The sequence below is a fragment of the Callithrix jacchus genome, chromosome 8 (genome assembly GCF_049354715.1).
Source record: "Callithrix jacchus isolate 240 chromosome 8, calJac240_pri, whole genome shotgun sequence".
NCBI lineage: Eukaryota > Metazoa > Chordata > Mammalia > Primates > Cebidae > Callithrix > Callithrix jacchus.
The window spans coordinates 9,279,147-9,302,711 of record NC_133509.1 but is presented as its reverse complement, the minus strand read 5'-3'; the positions used below and the strand labels follow the sequence as shown (position 1 = coordinate 9,302,711).

General features: G+C 43.3%; 1 protein-coding gene and 1 pseudogene across 24 annotated transcripts in view; one reads left to right on the top strand and one right to left on the bottom strand.

The window, feature by feature from the left end:
- The window catches only part of LOC144577549 (adenylate kinase isoenzyme 6 pseudogene), a 49,511-nt pseudogene extending 42,969 nt beyond the window's left edge, over positions 1-6,542 (top strand).
- Positions 1-23,565, bottom strand: part of TLN2 (talin 2) — a 482,025-nt gene that overhangs the window by 331,040 nt on the left and 127,420 nt on the right. The window lies entirely within an intron of this gene.

Here is a 23,565-nt window from a genome sequence, read left to right as displayed (position 1 = left end):
TTTGTTGCTAAATTGCTACTTGCCATGTGAAGCAAGAGCAATGCTTTTCTGAAAAAGTAAGATCTGGTCTCTCTCGTAGGAGTATTGCAGGACCTGTTCTGGGTCCCACTTCCAGGACGGGACTGTGGCTGCCAACAGGGACAGTGGGCAGTGTGTTGTAAAGGGCTCTGGAGAGCAGCAAGCTGCAGGCTGTGTCTGGGAGCCAGATACAATCCACTGGCCTGATGAAAGTTCACCAGCTTTCAGTAAATTCAAATTACTCCCAGTAATTAATGCTGGATGCAGTGGCTCACAACTGTAATCCCAGCACTTTGGGAGGCTAAGGTGGGCAGACTGCTTGAAGCCATGAGCTTGAGACTAGCCTGGGCAACATAGCAAGACCTCATCTCTACTAAAAAAACAAATCAAAAAAACCCTAAAACGAAAAACACAAAACCCCACCCACGTTGTTGCAAATGACAAATTTCTTTTTTCAGGCTGAATAGTATTCCATTGTGAATAGGTACCATATTTTCTTTATCCATCTGCTGATGGCACTTACGTTGATTCTGTAACTTTGCTACCGTGAACGGTACTGCAGTGAACATGGGAGTACAGAGATCTTCTCCACAAACTTCAGGTCTTTGGGGTCAACACCCAAAAGTAGGAATACTGGGTCTAAATCTAATAAAAAATCTGAATGGCAATACATACTATAAAGACAAGTGATACAGGAAAAGCTATTCATGATGAAAACAATGGACTAAATTCAGACCTCTAACAAATGAATAGACCAACACCACCTAACAGGGAAAAAAGGCACAAAAGTATGAATAATTGTTAGAAAAGAAAATACGACAGTCCTTCAACAAGTGAAAAGATGTTCAACTCCACATATAAAAGAAATGCAAAATAAAAGACGATACTATTTTTCTTGTGTCAGAAAGACAAATATCAGAAAGTACAACAGTGCAGACAACAGAAGTCTTGGGAACAGAGTTTCTCTGACATCTTTTCCCCGGAAAGAAAAATTAGGCAATGCCTATCCACTTTTTAAATGTATATTCCTTTGACCCAAAAATTCTACTTTTAGGAATTTCTCCTATACCTAAATTCACAAATATGCAAAATGCTATGTGTTCATGAATATTCATTAAGAATAACAAAAAAAAATTATTTTTTGAGACAGAATCTCATTCTGTCACCCAGGCTGGAGTGCAGTGGCATGATTTCGGCTCACTGCAACCTCCACCTCCCGGGTTCAAGCAGTTTTCCTGCCTCAGCCTCCAGAGTAGCTGGGACTACAGGTGCAAGCCACCATGCCCAGCTAATTTTTGTATTTTTAGTAAAGAGGGGGTTTCACTATATTGGTCAGGCTGGTCTTGAATCTTGAGCTCAGGTGATCCGCCTGCCTCGGCCTCCCAATGTGCTAGGATAAGAGGTGTGAGCCACCGCACCCACCTAAGTATAACAAAATACCAGAGACCAAAATATGTCCATCAACAGGAAACTGGGCAAATAAGTTGCAGTGCATCCATATGATAGAATGCGATCCAGCCATTTTTTAAATTCCCCAAACCAGAAGTCCTTTATTTACTTAACTGCAAAGATTTCCAAAATAGAGGACAAACTACTGAAAGGAAATGTGGTATATTATCACTTGTGCTTAAAAATACACGCATACCCTGTAATCCACTTCGGGAAGCCAAGGAGGGCGACTCGAGACCCATCTGAAAAACATGGAGAAACCCTGTCTCTACTAAAAATACAAAATTAGCCAGGCATGGTGGTCATGCCTGTAATCTCAGCTACTTGGGAGGCTGAAGCAGGTGAATCGCTTGAACCTGGGAGGTGGAGGCTGCAGTGAACCGAGACTGTACCACTGTACTCTAGCCCGGGTGAGCAAGTGAGACTGTCTCAAAAAAAAAAAAAAAAAAAAAAAATACACACATAAACCATGAGGGAAGGTTCCCTGTGAGGAAGGAAACTAGTACCTGAGAGACAGAGGTAGGAGTCATAATTATTTTCCCTACTTGTCTGCCCTCTGTGGATGTAGTGTCCTATTTTTTTTAAAGTAAAATAAGAGAAAAAAGTACCAAAAACAAGAGAGGCAAGGGAGGGGCAGGGATTGGAGACAGGACGAGGCAGGAGACCCCGCCTGCATGTAAAGCCGCAACAAGAGTTCTCTGCTATTTCTCTCTCCAATACTTACTTCACGGTAGACGATAAAAGCCCTAAAAAGTGGCTCACACCTGTAATACCAACACTTTGGGAGGCCATGGTGGGAGGATTGCCTGAGCCCAGGAGTTCAAGACCAGTCCTGGCAACAAGGATCCAGTCTCTAAAAACATTTTTTTTTAATTAGCCGGGCATGATGGTGCACACCTGTAGTCCCAGCTATTTAGGAGGCTGAGGTGGGAGGGTCAACTGAGCCTGGGAAGTCAAGGCTGCAGTGAGCCGTGATCATGCCACCACACTTCCCAGCCCAGGCGACAGAGCAAAGCTGTTTGAAAACAAAAAGGCCCTGTCAATGTTACTTCAGACTCAGTAATTCCACTTCTGATAATCTGTCCTCAGATACTAATACAGCTTTATATGCAAAGACTCCATCAAAGCATTCCCTATATGAATAAAAAGTTGAAATAAACAGTGCAACGTGTGTTTTAGGGAGGTTCCATTCTGCTGTAGAGAAGACAACAAAACCAAATAAGATGGATGAAACGCCTAAGGTATGTGAAGTACAGAAAGTAAACAAGCACGCAGCTGTGAGACGCCAGCCGTAAATGAAGAAAGAGGAGGGTATGTAGTCTGAACACAGGTTGGAAGGGATAGAAATACCAAGCAGTGTCCCTTCCGGCTCCTCCCCCTAGTGCGAAGGGCACACTTGGAACCATTGGGACCACACTGTTTCTGAATATCCTGCTCGCCGGTACATCAGGGGTTGGAAAAACCCCACTAGGCAAAGAACTTGAGTCAAAATCAGGACTGAAATACATTAATGTGGGTGATTTAGCTCAAGAAGAACAATTGTATGATGGCTACGATGAAGAGCATCGTATGCTTGTCCCATTTTAGATGACGACAGAGTAGTTGATGAGAAGGTAGAGTTATTGTTGATTACTATGGTTGTGGTTTTTCCCTGAACGCTGGTTTCATATAGTTTTTGTGCGAGAACAGATACCAATGTATTGATGAAAGACTTGAAACAAGGGGTTATAATGAGAAGAAACTAACAGACAATATTCAGTGTGAGATTTTTTTCAAGTTCTTTACGAAGAAGCCACAGCATCCTACAAGGAAGAAATCGTGCATCAGCTGCCCAGCAATTAGCCAGAATAGCTAGAAAATAATGTAGATCAGATCTTGAAATGGATTAAGCAACAGCCACTCCATAATCACTTTTGTGGATATCTCCCTGCTGACATCATAGAAATTGTTCAAGTATCAGTACCAGTTTATTAAAATCATGTTGCAGGACTAGCAGGTGGATAGTATGTAGGCTTATGCCTGTGTTTCTTTTTAGCCGTAAGAAAGCTAAACATCTGAAATATGATTAACATATTATTATTAAGGATTGAGACTGAAACTGATTTTAGTACTTAAATTGCTACAGAATACATCTGACAAAATGGGTGGATATCTTTTAAGTTTATTTCAGAAAAAAATGTCGATGATCTCTTAAAACTAAAGATAAAAAAGAAAAGAAAAACCAAGTGGTGGCTCAGTATTCATTAATATCTAAGATCAGCCACCCATTGGTGACACTCATTCTGGCCCAACTTGTTTGCCTGAGACAGGCAAAAAAAAAACAAAAAACAAAAAAGAAAGTTCTGGACACTCAAGAGGGGCTGTTCCTCAGTGATAGCTTTGCCAGACACCATCCCTGCATTTCCCCAACAGAGCAGGTAGCTGGGCTGTCTCGAGTCCCCTTGCTCATTCTCAGATCTGGCCCTCACGACCATGTCAGTGGAGCGGAAGGGTGTGTGGCAGACATAGGGTCCGGATATGAACACTGCCTGAGCCAGAATACAAGCAGTGTGGTCCACCTACCCTGATGGACCTAACTTACTCCATCTCCTTCCTCTTACTTCTCTTTCTGTGCTTAAATTCACTTAATAAATGGAATGATTCAATCATCTTAATCTCATCTGTGAGCCTTTCTGTTAGTGACTTCTGGGATAGTGTCCTTGGAGGCTACCACAGCATTAAGATAATTTCCCACCATGACAAATACAGGAAATGATCACATACGTTTTGATATATCCATTTAAATTACATTTTGGCTTCAGTAACCTCGTAAGCATTCTCAATATTTGAAAAATATAAAATTGAACAGAATGTAAACTATATAAAAATAAACTAATTTTAATGAACAGAAGTATATGCACATATCTATGTATTTTAAAACTAAGGAAACACACTAAAATGTTAACAGTGGTTATCTCCAAGATAAGTCATATATTCAGGTAATTTTTAAAATATTTTTTGTATTTTCCCCATTTATAATCTGGAAGAGTCACAAACTTTTAAATATACACAGAGAAAAAGACTAGGAGGAAATCTATCATAATGGTAAGTGGCTGTAGGATTCAGAGTAACTGCTTTATTCTTCCACTTTTATAGTTCTTTCATTAATGGTCGTCTTGTACTTATATCATCACAACAGCATTTTTCCCCTTGAGACAAAGAGATTGGCAGTGAGTAAGACCCAAAAGCTAAAAGCACAGCCCTGGAATCAAACTTAAAGCCTGACTGTACACAGCCATAAGCGCATGCATTCCCAGTTGAAATAAAATGTGTCAAAGAGCGTCTACTTGTTTTCCTGCAGGAGTAAGATGAAAGAAGTTTTCTGTACAATTTCCAAGGCATATCCATCCACTCTTTCTAAGGCTATGAGGTCATCACTTTTGTCTGTGACATACTGCTCTCACCAACTTGAGAGGCCAGGGACCCTCCTGCCTTGCTCAAACACCTCCACCCAACAGCAGCTGATAAACCAAGTGGGCTTCTCATTAGACAGGGTCTGCTTTAGCCTAATACAGCCAGTGGTTTCCTGATGCTTCTGAAGCACTGGGAATTTTATCCCCAACCTCAGCAATACAAGGTTAGAGGTCCCAGTTCAACCAGGCAAGAAACCCCACCAGGGAACCCAGCACATATCTCACAGGCCAAGCCTCACTCATCATCACCATCCTGGGGAGTCCAAAAAAGACTTCAGATTTTGACATCAAACGCCCACACTGTTGCTCCAATCCCACTGGCTATGGCATGCACTCCTTACCTCCAATCTCAAAACCCAACCCACCCCTGAAGGCCCATGTCTCAACAATTTAACCCTTGGAGGCCTTCCCAAGCATCAAAAGGAAGCTCAGCATTGTTTCTCTTTGGTACCACATGTGCCTGTCTATACGTGCATGTATGTATACTGTAAATACACAGCTATACATACAGACTCTATAGACTATAGATTGGAACGTGTGCACACATGCTACAAAACCAAAACATACACCTAACTTTTGTGAATGCTACTGCTTCACTTTCCACATATTCATGGCTTGTCTGTAGGCACACAGAAAAAGGCCCCTGAGAATAGGAGCTGATATCTATAACCCCTACATTACCTCTCACATGGAAATAAAGAACATTTCCCAACTTCCAAACAGAAATAAAGATCACTTGGGCCAGGGTCTAGGGGAGATTCTTTTGGGCCAGCATCTTAGGCGGATACAGAAAACTTAAGATTTAAAATGTTTGCTTCTGTTTCAAAGTAGAGCACCTTTAAGATTTCCAGCAGCTCCTGCCTGCTAAGGGAAGGGTCCCTGAGATGACTGTAACTAACCAGCCAGCCCAAACCAGGTACCTGGATTGGCTCCTGGTGCTGGCTTCACTGGGGCTTGGAAGGGGCTGTGAGGAGATGCAGAAGCGAAGCTCCAGGGACATACAGCACTGAGTCAGAGTGAACTAGAATGATAGCTGTATGTGTTCATATGGTTTAATTCAGAGGAAATGTAAAAATGTTTTCATCACATTAGAAAGAAAATAATGATCAGCCTAGTCTACATGGTGAAACCCCATCTCTACTGAAAATACAAAAATCAGCCAGGTGTGGTGACTTGCACCTGTAGTCCCAGCTATTCAGGAGACTCAGGCAGGAGAATAGCTTGAACCTGGGAGGCAGAGGTTGCAGTGAGCCGAGATTGTGTCACTATACTCCAACCTGGGCAACAGAGCAAACTGTATCCAAAAAAAAAAAAAAAGAAAGGAAACAATTTTTCCCTTAGATCTTTTGCTTATTCGTTTTGTTTTTGCTTATTGAGTTTATTGCATATACAAGAAAAAAAATAGTAAATGTATAATCTACATGAACAACCACATCACTGCCTACTCCAAGCCACCCCTCCTGCCCCACCTGCACCATTAATGCGAAACTGAAGTCTTTATCCTTCTTCCATCTTCTCTTACAGCAGTTCTCACTGGCGGCAGAGTCAGAGATCCCACAGCACACTGCCAAGAGCTCTAACAGATTGCCAGAATTCCTCGGCAAGATACAAGGGGCCCTGTGACTAAGGAGGTCTGAACTAGAAGTAGGGGTGCAGTGTGGGTGTGGGGATCAGTTGAGGGCAGCATCCAGCTGGCCTCACCTGTGCCGCTAAGCTACAGCACATGGGGGACGTCACCTCTTAGGACTCAGTCTCCTGATCCCTTATACCGCCTTAGGACCATACAGACAGAATGGCCTACAAGTCTAAGCAAATGCCCTATTTCCTATGAGGTATCCAAAACTCTGCTACTGAAGGAGTAATAAAAGGGAACCAAGTGGAAGAAACCAACATTGACAAGAAAAGGGTGAATGCAGTGTGTTTTCACCCATTTCTGGTACCCAAGGAAAAGATCACACTAAATGGCAACATTACCACGAAAAGACATTGTACTAACCTCACGCACTGTTCTGCCAACGGCTGGAGAAAATATGATTGGAGGAGGTGGGGTGGGGTCGGCTGGTCCCCAGGGGCTGAGTGAATGACCCCATTTCAGAAGTGAACAGCAGGACGTATTCAATAAATTCAAGTAGAACCAACTTGTGTAAATCTGTATGCACAAGTTAATCCCATGCTGGCTTTAAATCATCTGAGAGAGACTGGTATTCGTTTCAGAGAAATCAGAGAACATTTTATACGTCACCCTGATTTTGTGGAAGATGACAGTCTGCCTGAGGACACATGGATGGCCTTAGCAAAGTAACTTTAATAAACTGATAAGCATACGTGAGAGGCAGTGCACACAGGGCTCTGAGTAGAAGGTTAAGATCTGCAGCTACACTGCACATATGACGTTCGGCAAGTGCCTTACAGCCACCATGTAAAATCAGACAGTAAGAGTGTTCTCAAAAGGAGGCTGTGAAATGAATTCACGTGCAGAGACGCAGTCATGATAACTATGAGGATCAGTTCCACCATGTTGCTCTTGTCCTATTTAGCTATGACTCAAGGTAAACCATTCTAACTTTATGGGCCTTTTTCCCCTTGAGTGCAAAATCTAAGAAGGAAAATCCTTTCCAACTTCAACATCCTTCGAATCTAAGTTCTTCTCTCATTTGCTGGGGAAACTCATCATCATGGACAAAGGATACCAATTTGAACTTCCAGTTCCTACCAGTGTTTCTCAAACGTCTGTAAGAAGGAATAAAAGCAAGCACATAATGCATGTATGAGGCAGCCCAATTGATTCTGAATTCTAAAGCTGTGACTTTGAATGAATGAAGCTGCAGATGACAATCTCAATAGGTATCATTTACTGACACTTACTGTGCGACAAAACAGCTGTTTAAAGTTCACAGTGGTTTCAACTAGTCTTTCTGAGCTACTTCAAGGTAGGAATCTGAAGTCCTGTCTGAGGCTTAGAGAGGAGAAACGACTGGCTTTTGTCCCAGGAGACAGTCTCTCCTGCTTCTGAGCCCAGCGTGTTTTCTCTGCAGCATGCTGTCTCAGCACCCTGATGAGGCAAGTGCATGCCTAAACTGCTTTCCACACACACAAGCACACACATGCAAGACCCTCTAAGAACAGAAACTGTTAAATTGTTACATTAACAGAAAAATTCAGAGTATAAAATCTGCTGTGGACAAAGCTTCTATTCACAGCTTTGTGAAAGCTGACCATTTTTGTTTATGAAGTAATAAGCCATCTTTATTTCCCAGCATTGAAAAGGCTATGTTATTAGGGCACAGAACTGCTGGAATAGCCCGGAATTCCCATACACAAAGAGCCCCAGGTGGCTTTCAGGGCTCTTCCTAAGAAAATGGAAGGATTGGGATTTTTGTTTACAAAATGCCTAACTGGGAAGCAGAAAGTGGTTCCCACAAACATTTCACCCCAAGTCCCTCAAAACGAAATCACAGCAGCATCTAATCCTAGTAACCCTAGATAAAGTCGCTTTGCTCAGCCTGCTGTGTTGTGGGCTATCTCCCCAAGACTGAGCTCTTCCCAGCTGCAATGGGTATGCTCAGTATGGGAAAGGAACTAAAGAGTATCTCCCATTCAGGCGACACTGTGCAATTTAGTTGCCTTTCGTCTTTAATTTCTAACTTAATTGGTTTTGACTTTTTTAAGTGGCCCACACGACACTGCCTCTTTAAAATTTATTGAGGTGCGTACACTGTCACTTGTCATAAATGTACCACATGTGTTAAAACTATGTACTTTTCAAGTTAGAGAGCTGTGCTCTGTTTGTCCACTATATCAAGCTAGTTATTCTCTATATTATTTATTTTTTGTATATTTGATATATCAATTACTGGGATAAATTCTCCCACTTATGCCAATGGATTTGTGAACTTCTCCCTGAGATTCAGCCAACTTCTCTCTATATATATCCGTATATAAAATACATATAATATAGTTAGCATAGTGCTCAGCTCTGAAGCTGCTAATAAAATGGCCCACAACTTGTCTAATGTCACACAGCTATGATCTTAGGGGGTCAGAAAATTAAAGCCCTCTGACTCCCTTCTCTTTTTTATGGGGATGATGGGGTCTTGCCCTTGTCACCCAGGCTAGAATGCAATGGCACGATCTCGCTGACCACAACCTCCGCCTCCTGGGTTTAAGTGATTCTCCTGCCTCAGCTTCCTGAGTAGCTGAGATTACAGGTACACACTACTATGCCTGGATAAAGTTTTGTGTTTTTAGTAGAGATGGGGTTTCACCATGTTGGCCAAGCTGGTCTCTAACTCCCGACCTCAAGTGATCTGCCCACCTAGGCCTCCCTAAGTGCTGTGATTGCAGGCATGAGCCACTGCTCCTGGCCTGACCCCCTCCTCTTAATCAGAAAGCAGGATAGGGCAGACGGGAAGGCAGATCTGTAGAAAGTATTTATTCCAGAACTTTATGGTTAGAGAAGTGCAGGAGACCACCACCATGTCCAAACCTCACCGAGGATCTTAAGTCACAAGTCAGCTAAATATTTTATGTTCCTCAACTTAACTGCCCACTTTACCTCATTCTCTCTGGAATTTATCTCCCCTTGTTTGCTGGCTTTGGGGCTCTGTAAGAACAGATGTGCCATGATGCGCTTTATATAAACTTCTGGTCCTGAGAAATATTTGGCATATTTAAGGCAGGTAAGAGTTAGTACCTAAACTATAGATAACTTTTGAGGTCTTATCCCAGCCCCACAGAATTGTCATGGGTAGTGGGAAGTGAGGGGAGGGGGAAGGGGAGAGAGTGGGAGGGGGAGAGAGGGGGAAGGGGAGAGAGGGGGAGGGGGAGAGAGGGGGAAGGGGAGAGAGGGGGAAGGGGAGAGAGGGGGAGGGGGAGAGAGGGGGAGGGGGGAGGGGGGAGGGTGTGTGTGTGTGTACAGGCGCTCGCGTGCGCACACACATGCACACACCATGTTCAGGGCAGACCACTCATTTCATTAACAGCTTCCAAATCCTCTGTAACATTCTCCCCCATCCCAGCGGGTGAGTGAATCTTTGTCATTCTAAGTTAATTGCACATCTGAGAGAGAAGATGCAATTTTCTCCTCTGGTTTTTGAACTCTGAAATTGACACCAGGGAGTCCTTCTGTCCTCAAAATGTCAGCTGCAGGGCAGAAAAGATACAACAAGAAGAGGCAGAATAAACCAGCAAGAAAACCTGGCAAACAGAAGAACATTCTTAGAAAGTCTCGGGGGTTAACAAGTCACAAATTTTCTGTTTTAAAAAAACAACAACAAGGAAATACCCACCTCTATTGAAAAGCAACTCCTGTCACAAGTTTTTCAGCTACAAGTTCATCAGAAATAGGTAACTGCAAAAATCTCCCAGCGGACCTGATCTAGCAGCCCGGATTCAGCACTAGCCTATCCACATGCCACTTGTGCCAGTGCATGACGTGTATTTCATCCACGAGAGTGGACCACCACAACCAAAACTTGATTCAGAAACCAATCTTGAAGTGTAGAAACTAACCAACTGGACAGTGTGTCAAACCACCCACAGATGATTTTAAAAGGATCTTCTGACACAGATTCTCTTTTTTATTTCTTGGTATCTTCCCTCTAAAATAGAAGAGGGATTACTTCAAGCTTCAGACACATCCTGCTTTGATTCTTGAGGGTCTCACCACATGTCAAAGAGCTGACCATCAACCCCTTGGGTCATGCATTCACCCTGTGAGCAGAAACAAAGCCCTAAGCCCCTCCATCAACTGAACAGACTCTTCTTGGCCAAGAGGACACCAGAGAAACCTGAAAGAACGGAATTTCCAGCCATGATAGGAAGGGAGGTTGGGCACGCCTCTTTATACCCACTCTGCTCTGGAGTTCGGGTACAACTGACCAGCATTAACATGAAAACAGAGATAAAGACGGCCAAAACAGCCTCTGTGGCAGTAAGATACCAAATTCCAACTCGACTCTGGTTTCACATCATGTGGTAGAGAACAGACACCGAAGGAAATGGCAGTATTTTACCCCAAAATATATTCCTTTCACACATGTTGAAATGGCCCTGCAAAGCCATCTTTCATGGGGGAAATCTGTGTGGGGAAAACTCAATTTGCATGGGGGAATCTCCATTAATGCAGCCAGGTCTTTCTAGGATCTAGGAGAGATTAACTGAGTCTGACACCTTTTAAGGCCAGAAGAGAGACATTTACCATCTCTCTTGGAAGACTAACTGGAGGCTTCACCTACATAACAAAATAAGAACCTTGGCCCTCACGACCCCCACCGTCCATCTTAACTAAGCATTTCTTTCTACTGACTTCAATTCTTTAGACAAAGCTTAAGTCTTTCAACCAACTGCCTATCACAAGATCTTGGAATCCACCTACGACCTGTAATGTTACAGGTGGACTGTCTCCCGAAAATGTATGAAACCAAACTGTAAACTCCACTGCCTCAGGCACATTTTCTCAGGACCCCTTAAGACTGTTTCCCAGGCCATGGTCACTCATATCATTTCAGAAAAAACCTTTCTAATTATTTTACAGAGTTTGGATTTTTGGTTAACAACACCCTAACCCTACTCCAGGGATTTTCCTCCCACCCCCACCCCCACAGCGCCCAGCCCCAGCCATTCTCTTTCCTCGACACCACTGCACAGATGTAAAATATTCAGCCATCGAGGAGAAAGAGAAGGCAGGCAGGATGTGACCTGCAATTCACCAGAAAACTATTCTTATGATCATCTTTCCCTTCGAGCTTCAGGTTTGCAGTTTAACCGTGTTTGGCCCAGAAGTCAAGGGACCAGACACACTCCCCTATCAATCTATGAGAGGGACAAAGGAAGGACAGTGTAAAAAGAAAAAAAGAAAGTGAAAGCTTAAAGTGGAATACTTTCCTTCTTTCCAGCCAAGCCAACAGGGCAGGCGATGGTGTGGAGCTTTTTGCACCTTTAATTTAACCACTCACCCTGGCAAGGACTAAGTATATAAGGAGTTAAACACACACTCCACTCAAAAATTTAACAAGTACATAAAAATTAAATCCCTAAAAAAAAAAAAAAAAACATGAGTAAGAATGCAAAGACAGCCATCAGAGATTATTTTTAAAACCACTCTAAAGCCTGACGCGTGGCTCACGCCTATAATCCCAGCACTTTGGGAGGCTGAGGCGGGTGGATCACGAAGTCAAGAGATCGAGACAATCCTGGTCAACAAGGTGAAACCCTGTCTCTACTAAAAATACAAAAATTAGTTGGGTATGGTGGTGTGAGCCTGTAATCCCAGCTATTCAGGAGGCTGAGGCAGGAGAATTCCTTGAACCCAGGAGGCGGAGGTTGTGGTGAGCAGAGATTGTGCCATTGCACTCCAGTCTGGGTAACAACAGCGAAACTCCATCTCAAAAAAAAAAAAAAAAAAAAAAAACCACTCTATCTCCCTGGAAAGATATAACTTCTAAAATAGATAGATGCACACTTTAAAATCAACAACTATTAAGTAACTAATACTGGACCTCCTAAATTTGCAATATGATGCTACTTTTCCCACTTGACAACATATATGGTTATCTTTCCAACCGCATCCTTGTTCTCTATGCTGTAGCTATGCTTCATGTTTGGAAGAAAGAAAAAACGGTTCATTTAGTGTCCCGTTGCCAACAGAGGGGCAGATATAACAAAACCTATTCACAATTCTGTACTCCCCATACATTCAACACGAAAGCAATCAAGGTTATCTTTTCTAACTCCTTAGAGAAAGGCCATATGCCAGTGCATACACTTACACTGATGTACACATTACTCAGCTCTCCGCCTTCAACAAACTTCAGGGGTAAATTGCAAGCTCTTCCAAGAAGCAGGGAGATTGAAATGTGCCATTTTCCATCATTGGGGCAATTATTTTTTATTTATTTTGAGACAGAGTCTCGCTCTGTCACCCAGGCTAGAATACCGTAGCGTGATCTCAGCTCACTGCAACCTCCACCTCCCTGGTTCAAGCAATTCCCCTGCCTCAGCCTCCCGAGTAGCTTACAGGCACGTGCCACCACGCCTGTCTAACTATTTTGCATTTTTAGTAGAGACAGGGTTTCACCATGTTGGTCAGGCTGGTCTTGAACTCCTGACCTTGGGATCTGCCCTCCTTGGCCTCCCAAAGGGCTGGGCTTACAGGCATGAGCCACCATGCCGGGCCACAGACAGGACAATTAATAAACACAACTTTGGGAGGCATACAACTGTACAACAATGAAGACTTCAGATTCCCAGAGAGAAATGACATACATTCTGAAGATCTTTGTTCAGAACTTTTAGACACTGATATGGTTTAGCTACATCGCCTCCCAAATCTCATTTTGAATTGTAGCACACATAACTCCCACGTATTGTTGGAGGGACCCAGTGGGAGAAAACTGAATCATGGAAATGGTTTCCCCAATACTGTTCTCGCAGTAAGTCTCACAAGATCTGATGGTTAAGGGGAAACCCCTTTCACTTGGTTCTCATTTCTCTCTTGTCTGTCGCCAAGTAAGACGTGCCTTTTGCCTTCCACCACGATTGTGAGGCCTCCCCAGCCACGTGGAACTGTGACTCCATTAAACCTCTTTTTCTTTGTAAATTACCCAGTCTCAAGTATGTCTTTATCAGCGGCGTGAAAACAAACTAATACAGATACCCACTAAAAAACTTTTCAAGTTTCAGGAATATTTTCCTAGAAATTACAACTTAAATTTCATATACACATAACATACACTCTTCTAGAGAATGTCCTTCACTGAAAACTGTGGTCAACTTTATAGTCCTCAAGCATCAAACAGAAATTCGCTACCACGCATTATACCTTCTACACCACCGACAAGACCCACTTTCCGTTACCCATCACTTTTCACTTTCCGTTACCCATCACTTTTCACTTTCCGTTACCCATCACTTTTGCTTCGTAGCCTAATTCTAGCAGCCAGCATACCCTGTATCAGCCTGTAAAGGTAAGAGAACACTGGAGTCTTCAATCTACAGTTCTCTGTTCAGAAAGAGGCCAAACTTCCAAGGTTAAGCTTATTTAATATGCTATCATCATCTCCAGCTAATAATTTAAATTGAAAAGGCACAGGAAACAAATTCCCTCAGTGTCTCATTTAGGAGCCATCAGGGATGCAGCTTAAAATAAAGATGTGAACACTAACAGAAAAATCCACATGGTCCAGGCCAAGACGTGACGTGACGCAGGCTGCCATTAATATTTATGAGGTATTTACCAATGTAAGTGAGAGGTACTCAACTACCCCTACCCAACTTCAGTTGCTGGGGAAATGTCTGTCTTTTATATAAAATCCTCAAGAGGAAAGGGTTTGTCTCACGGAAAAGCCTCACCTCTATAGTCAATATTGTGGGCCCCACCTTCACACCAGGTTCATCCACCTCTGCAAGATAGAGGTCTGTAACCCTGGGCAAGTGGCTAAATTACTTAAATCTCAGTTTCCTTATCCGTAAAATAGGAACAATACTAGTATTTACCCCTCAGAATTGCTGCGAGGTTTAAACAAGTTAGTATTTCTAATCCTGCTTAGAACTGTTTGTGGCACAATTTATTAAGATTAATAAATCTTAAATCGTTATAATGAGGAAAGAGACACAAGCATCTAGGATCACCACACCCTTGACTTCCACACTGCATTTCAATAGAGGAAAAGGCTGGCTGAGGGGCACCTTCTTAATCGCCTTCCTATAGCTAGCAGGCAGACTATGGGGGAATCTCTCCGGAACGCACTGTTTTTACTTAAACAAGATCAAACCCCCACCCCACGCCTATTCCATGGACCAAGACCCTTGTACATGTAATTTCTAAAACTGTAAACCCAAGACCCTTTCACGTGTAATTTCTAAGGCTGTAAACCCAAGACCCTTTCACGTGTAATATCTAGAGTTGTAAGCCTATACAAAGGCAGAGCTTCTCTTTGTTAGACAAGCCCGGCTCTTAGCAAATAAATCACCTCTTCCTTCCTAGTTAGGTGTCCAAGAGGTCTGACACCTCGGATACTTTCTTGCAGCCACTCTTGCTGTAATGCCACAAATCCACACTAAAAAAGACATTGCAAGCTGGATGCAGTGACTCACTCCTGCATTTTGGGAGGCTGAGGAGAGCAGAACACTTGAGGTCAGGAGTTCGAGACCAATCTGGCCAACATGGTAAAACCCCGTTTCTTCTAAAAACACAAAAATTAGCTGGGCATGGTGGTGGGCGCCTTTAATCCCAGCTACTGGGGAGACTCAGGAAGGAGAATTCCTTGAAGTCAGGAGACAGAAGTTGCAGGGAGCCATCCATGATCGCAACACTGCACTCCAGCCTGGGCGACAGCGCAAAACTCCATCTCAAAAAAATAAAAAAAAAACCACATTGCAGGTCATGGCTCTCCACTATGTACCATATTTTGCATGTTATAGCCCATTTAGTCCTCAAAACACTGATAAAGCAGATAGAAATTTAATTTTCAGTTGAAAAACCTGAGGCTGAAACAAATTTAAAGTCTTACCAGACTTGCTAGTGACCTGAAATCTGAACCCATGACTGTTTGTCTCCAAAACCTATGCTCCTCCTACCTCTCCAAACTCTGTGGCTCCTGCCTGTCTCCGACACAAATAACTAGAAAGAAATGCACCACTGGGAGGCTGAGGTGGGTGGATCACGAGGTCAGGAGTCCAAGACCAGCCTGGCCAAGATGGTGAAACCCCGTATCTACTAAAAATTCAAAAATTAGCCAGGCATGGCAGTGGGCCCCTGTAATGCCAGCTACTTGTAGGCTGAGGCAGAGAATTGCTTGAACCGGGGAGGTGGAAATTGCAGTGAGCTGAGATGGCACCACTGCATTCCAGCCTGGGTGACAGAGTGAGACAGGAAAAAAAGAACGAAAGAAAGAAAGAAACGCAACGTGCTGGCAGTGGCTCATGCTGTAATCCCAGCACTTTGGGAGGCCCAGGCGCTGGATCACCTGAGGTCAGGAATTCAAGACCACCCCGGCCAACATGGTGAAAGTCCGTTTCTGCCAAAAATAGGAAAATTAGCCAGGTGCGGTGGTGCATGCCTGTAATCCCAGCTACTTGGGAGGCTGAGGCAGGAGAGTCGCTTGAACCTGGGAGGCGGAGGTTGCAGTAAGCCAAGATCATGCCACTGCACTCCAATCTGGGTGACAGAGTGAGACTCTGTCTCAAAAAAAGAAAAACAATGCTGCCAGCCAATATTTGATGAGCATTTACTGTGTGCCCAGTCTGATGTCAGTGATTTACTCTCATTTATAACAGCAATCTTATGGCTAAGTAAAATCATTACTCTCATTTTTCATAGGATAAAACTGAGGCTTAAATAGTTCAAGTAATATGTCTAGGGATATTTAAGTAAGTGGCAGAGTGGGGACATGGCCGCAGAGTCTGCCATAATTATTTCATTTAAAAAAAGAAAGAGACAAACAGACTTACCAAACAGGTCTGGGAAACTTCTGTACCATCAAATCAGTGTGTTCCTTAGAGTTAACATGTTTGTTTTTACAAGCAGGTGGTGTGGTAAGCCACAAAGCACCAATTCTCTTAAAACATTAGTGGTGTGTTTGACTTTTAAAAGTCAAATTAGAATTTAAGTACAGTCCTCAATCTCCAGACCAGCGTTATTTTTTTGTTCATAAAAGGGGCACAAAATTAAAATATTTGGGATGAGGAATAATTATTCAGGTTCATTACAAAACAGCAATCACCACCTCACTTTTCTCCCTTGCTGGACAAATGCAGTGGGGGTAAACCACCATGGTCCCCAAGCAAACTTAAAAACGAAAGTGGAAACAATTTTGTTTGGGGTATCTTTATATTTGTTTCTATAAGGATTTAACTCAGTTATTTTCCAAGCAAAAAACATGAGGCATCCCATTTTATTCCAAGTACAATAAATACTTCAACCTTTACTGTGATTTTCTATTAACAGCAGTTGAAGGTACGAAGGAAAAGGAAGAGGACAAAGGGACAGGGGTGAGCCTAAGGAACAGTAAGACTGGAAGGACAAATAGAGGCTAACGGATGAAAGGCACGCATGCAGAAACCAGGGACACCAAGCCAAAACGTGGGAGGAAGGGCGAAGGTTTGGTAACCTCTGAATTAGCAGCAACCTCTCGCTGTCCTTGGCTTCAACGTCCACCAGCAACTGAAATCTTATTAGCTCATTCATCTGTATTCACTGATCTTCAAAGAAATAGTAACAGTGAGGAGGTGCCACAGGGTGATGGAGCAGCAACATCTTCAATCTACAGCATCACAGTGAGAGCAATCCCATCACTGGATGGTCCCAGTGAAACCCATGTCTCCCTCCTCTCCAGACAACCTACACCTTTGCAGTAAAAATCAGGACCAAGTTTACCAATATGTATTCTGCCTCACACAATTACTTACCTTACCTCCTACCTAAAATCCTATATAAACAAGCAGGTCAAGGAAAACTGCTCTCAAAACGATGCGAGGCACAGCTAAGAATAATTGCACAGTGTCAGGCAAACGAGTCGTAGTAAGATTGGTAACCTGCCCCCCGAGTTTCTGTCCAATTAAGCTGGGTGGGCAGACACTGATGCTACCAAAGGCAGAAAGACACCACCAGACCTTAAGCCATGGGAAGAAAAGAGACAGGAGGGGGATCAAGGCTGCAACAGCTGTCTAGAAGCAAGCATGCACCCAAAGTCAAAATCAAAAGATTTGACATAATTATAGGTCACTACCAACACCGTAGAGTGAATGTGTTCCTTCATCTGACAGATACAATTTATCTTATTTGTAGTCAAAACGAATAGAGAAAAATGTAGAATTCTTCAGGCAGAGCAGCAAAACTCCTAACTAGATGTCAGCATAATGTGATTAGGACCAAAATAAACCTACTACCCATATAAAAACACTGAAAACATAACCCAAAGAGGAAAGGACACTGTGTGTCATCTGCAGAAAGGAGAAGGTAAATTCACATGTTGTTCTGGACCTAATTTAGAAGCTCCTATTGCCAAAAACTAATAAACTGTGAGCACACTGTCTTCTTTTCATACGGCCTTAACCTCTAATCATAAGTAACAACTTCGGGTAAGCTGCAACAGGAACAGCAGCAAGAGACATGGTTTCTACTTGGACAAGTCACTTGACCTCTCTAAACCCACATCTCCACTTGTAAAAAGAGACGGTTGGATTGGATGATCCACGAGGGAGAGTCACACTCATCAAATGTCTTCACTTTTGGAATTCACACTTGATTGGCTCCCTTAGCGTCGTGGCCCTGTCCTATCAGAGCTGCTCTTCTCACCCAGTATCTTGTTGCACAGGGAGTTCGGCAGCAGTGATGTCCGGGTTTCAGGGAGCCGCTGCACAGTGGGACATGCCAGCAACCACAGCTGCTGTGGGGCGAGCCCAGCACAGATCAACGACAGGCGGAGGGTGGCTACAAGAGGAATGGCAAGTATGTTCTGCTGAATTTATTTATACTTTATGGCCTGTCCACTACCAAAAGAATTCACTGCAGACTGATATAAAAACATGTCTGAAAAAAAAAAAAAATCACATGTATGAAAAAATACAAAAAAAAAAAAAAAACAACATTACACTCTGTTATAAATCCAACATTTACAACAGCGGGAAGGACATTTTATAGACACTTAAAGTGAAGATCAAATGAAAAACTAGAAACTATGCATGTTTTCAGTGATCCTTCAGTCCCTGGCAGTATGGTGACACAGATCAGCCAAGGGTTAATTTCTTGTATCTAAATAATAAATGGCCTCTCCTTAAAGGAGAACACTCATCACAAAGTTTACTAAACCCAACATGTGACAGGATCTGCTGTAGTTCCATTTCAAAGAAAAGGAGAAAGAGAAAGCTTTAAATTCCTGCACACTGGCAAGGCCCGAAAACAAGACCACAACTCGCCAGCTCTTAGGAATAGCCCAAGTCTGGAAACCATACAAATTTCCACTGACAGTAAAACGGATAAATTACAGCATGTTCACATGATGGATTCCTATGCAGCATTACTATGAACAAACGAGTCATACAAACAACATGGATCAGTGTCACCACCACAGTGCTGAGCTAATAGCAATAGCTAACCGACAGGATAAATATGCTTTTAGGGGGATTAAAATCATACTGGGGGGGATGACTGAAGATGGTCATCTACCACACAGATTTAAACAGAAGATGGGAAACATCAGAGAAACAGAAATAATAAAATCTTAGCACTAGAATGGGCCTTAGATCTTCTCTAGCTAAGCAGCTTCATTTGGTAGAGAAGGAAACAGTGTGTGTAGGGAGTTCCAAGGCTCAGGTACTCTTAATTCCAAGGTCTGTACCTTTGCATCATACCTGCTCTTCTCCAAAAAATGTTTCAGACTTGCATTTCTGCTCTCCTTGGTGTAAATGAGGGGTGTGCGTGTGTGTGCATGGCTGTGTGTGTGTGGGTGTCTCTATCTATCTATCCATCTATCTATCTAATTGTTGGGGGGGTTGGGATGGAGTCTCGCTCGGTCACCCAGGCTGTAGTGCAACGGGTATGATCTTGGTTCACTGCAACCTTCACCTCCTGGGTTCAAGCAATTCTCCAGCCTCAGCCTCCCAAGTAGCTGGGATTATAGGCACCCACCACCAAGCCCAGCTAAATTTTTTTGTATTTTTAGTAGAGATGGGCTGTTACCATGTTGTCCAGGCTGGTCTCAAACTCCTGACCTCAGGTGATCCACCCACCTTGGCTTCCCAAAGTGCTAGGACCACAGTCATGAGCCACCACACCCAGCCAAGGTATGTTTTTTAAAATGGCATTTTGCATATTCGCTCTCTTCTGGGAAAGTTTTCACTTTCCCAGTTTGGTAATTCCACACTCCAACAGGGTAAAGATAGAAACTGACTTAACTCTTCTCATTAGCAATGCCAATTATTTAGGAAGGTATCTGTTGAATACTCACTTAAGGACTACTGAGAGATAAAATGCAGTTCACCCCTCTGGAAGTCTTTAACACTTCAGTTACAATCATAACCTGACACAAAATTAATTTCCATGTTTTGAAACAATACACCAAACTGACTGCTACAATTTCCCTTTTCTTTCCTCTGTCAGAAGTCACGCCCATGAACTGCTAAAATCTCTTCTTACAGTACTTGAAGGTCAGATTATGTTTCCATGCTAATGACTACTATGAATTAATTACCATCCTTAATCAAACAAGCTCATCTGTCTAATACAGGTTATAAAAGACCTTTGAGAGGGGAGAAAAGCACTACATTAAAACTTTGTTCCCAGGCCGGGCACGGTGGCTCACGCCTGTAATCCCAGCACTTTGGGAGGCCGAGGCGGGTGGATCACAAGGTCAAGAGATGGAGACCATCCTGGTCAACATGGTGAAACCCTGTCTCTACTAAAAATACAAAAAATTAGCTGGGCATGGTGGCGCGTGCCTGTAATCCCAGCTACTCCGGAGGCTGAGGCAGGAGAACTGCCTGAACCCAGGAGGCAGAGGTTGTGGTGAGCCGAGATCGCGCCATTGCACTCCAGCCTGGGTAACAAGAGCGAAACTCTGTCTCTAAATAAATAAATAAATAAATAAACTTTGTTCCCAACATAGCATATGTACTTGTAAAGAGAAACTCACGGTTTTTCTTAACAGCATTAGACATTTGATTTTTCAACAGAATTATACTTCACTGCCACAATGAAGAAAATTTTGTCATCCTTTTTTATTTTTTTTTGAGACAGAGTCTTGTTCTGTCACCCAGGCTGGAGAGCAGTGGCACGATTTCAGCTCACTGCAACCTCTGCCTCCTGGGTTCAAGCAATTATCCTGCCTCCGCTTCCTCAGTAGCTGGGATTACACACTCATCCCACTACACCCTGCGAATTTTTGTATTTTTTTTTTTTAGTAGAGATAGGGTTTCACCACATTGGCCAGGCTGGTCTCAAACTCCTGACCTCCTGATCTGCCTGCCTCTACCTCCCAAAATGCCGGAATTACAGGCATGGGTCACCATGCCCGGCCTACTGTCATTTTTTCATAATACCACTGACATAATGAAATCAGGTAAAACTTCATTCATAGTATATTCAAAAGTTTTGTTCTCAAGTCATAAGAGCCTCTAGGAAATGAATGACTAACAAGAACTAAAAAAGCTGCAGGTGTGCACCTACTAGACTAGTGACCAGAGGAAAGCGGCTAGGTACGGTGTATGCTGTGTGCATATATTATGCAAAAAAGTAGACAGATGTGCCTTCCAACTTACAGCAAAGCAAATGTCGAGGTTTCTGTCACCTCAAGTGTTTCCTTTGCTTTGGTTAGTAGAGGGCGGAGGGGTTAACTTGTAAGAAATCTGGAATATTCTCTGCCCTAGAGTATAGACAGAAATCAGTGAAACACAGCCAGAGTCATACCTCCAACAGACAAGGCTACAGTCTTTTGCACCATTTACTCCATAGCTGCAAAATGCCATAAAGGGTCTGGGAGGGTGTGCGATTCCAGCAATATTTTCTTAAAGCCAATTTTATGCACAACTTCTTCTAAGACCCTATCTGGACTGAAGCGTAGAGAAGGATCTGGCATTTGCTGAGTTGTCCGTGCGCCAGATCTCTGCTAGGCCCCTTAGTATGTGTCACACCTCATTTTTCATTATCACAATCACCTTGCAGGGGGAGAATGAAGGGCCATTTCACAAATGGGTAACTGGAGGTTAAGTGACTTGCCCTTAGCAAAAGGTAAACCCAGGTCTACAAGGCTATGGGATACACTCCCTTCACCGTTCCAGCTGACCCTGGGTTGCAGGACATGTCCCTGCCCAACCAGGAAGGAAATCCAACATTTACAACAGAGTGGGAAGTTCTAACAGAAAGCAAAGGACATCAGCACTGGGAAGACACAATGCATCACAGGTACTCAGCAGGAAAGCTCTCACTTCCCACCTGGCAGGCCAGTAGTGGGAGACGGAAGGCCCATAAAAGAGGGATGACAGGAGCTGGCTTTGGGAAACAAGGTGGCTCTCAGTATCTGGCGACAGGCAGACAGGCACAGCAAGCAAAGGAAAAGCACAGGAAAGGGCCTGCAAAGCAGAAAGGACGGGGCTGTGGCTGGACCCTTTCAGGGGAGATGGAGGACCTAGGTCACCACTGTGAGGACTCAGCATACCAAAGTCTCCTGAGGCAGGAAGACGGACTGGAGCAAAGTGGAGAACTTGGGACTGCCCATGCAGCAGCTGCAACTTGGATGCATAAGAGGAGGGTATTGAGAGATGAGAGGCTGGGGCACCCATCAAAGCTAACGAGGAGAAATTGGGACACTTGAATCAGGAGATCAGGAAAGCATGCTTGAAGCAACTTTATGACTGAAGAAGTGCTGGAAAGGGAGGACCTAAGACTAGAGTTACGTGTTGCAGGCCAGATGAATGAGAAACAGACACTGTTACTGATCCAAACACGAGAGGGAACTCTTGAAGATGCCCAAAACACATGACCCAAACCCTCGGAGCAGCATGGAGGATTTCTGCAGGATGGTTCTCCTTCCCAGACACTGGGACACCACATCTGGACAAACAGCCCCTAATTTCACTGACACTCCATGCAAGGGTAACCCAAGAATTTTTTTGTGGTTGGCTCAATGTCTGTCAAATTAATACCATGTCGGAACTTCAAATACCATCCGTGAGAAGAAAGAAAGTGTACACTTGGAAAAAGCAAATCATGTCTCTCAGCAATTACCATCTAAACTTTTTAAGTCTGCTGTCAGTATCTTAAAAGGTAAGACAGAGTGGTCATTTAGTTATGAGTAGCCTCTACAACAATTTCAGTTTCTGTGGGACTCTGGGTGACTTCTTAGAGTTCTATGCTGCTTAGGATCAGTACGTTAATCCAGAACGGGGAAAGGGTTAAAGAAACAAAGGAAGGGAAATAATTTTCCACTAAGAGCAGATTTCTGAACCAAGAAAGGCCCAGAATAGACAACCAGCTGAGAATAGACAACCAGCTCAGTCAGAGGGCCCAAGAAATGATGGAGTAATTTCACCATTAAAAGACTAAAATTCCCCATTTCAGTGGCAAATACAAACCACACAGAAAGATGCTGAGGGGCTCCAGAGTCTGTCATGTGGCTCATGTATAAAAACCATCATCCAAAGTATACTAAGCTTAGACTTTTCTGCCTCAAGCTCTGACCCAGACAGCAGCTGGGTGGGCAAAGCAACTTTGTGACTGAAGAAGCATGTGCTGGATGAGGAGTATTTAAGTCTAGAATTCAGTTTTGCAAGCCTCCCGAGTGCACTGAGCAGGACGAGGCACCAGGGCACAGCAAGGGAGCAATTCAGGCACAGTCCCCACTAAACACGTGCAAAATTGGTCAGGGTTACTGCTGGGTTTTGAGAGTGGCTTCTCAGAAAAACACCCAGAAGAGATCATCCAAAGGCAAGTTAAACACCTATTGTTGTTTTAACTAAAGGCAAGAAATTCAGAAAAATGGGGTCACTCCTTCTATCCACGCTCAAAAGAATAGTTTAAACACAAATGATCTCATCTTGAGTTAGATATATCAACCTCCAGAAATTTCATAATAAATAAGGAAACCGGGATCAATCCTCAACATTCAGGAGTGAACTCCATGAAGCATGTCACTTACTTTCACAAATCTGT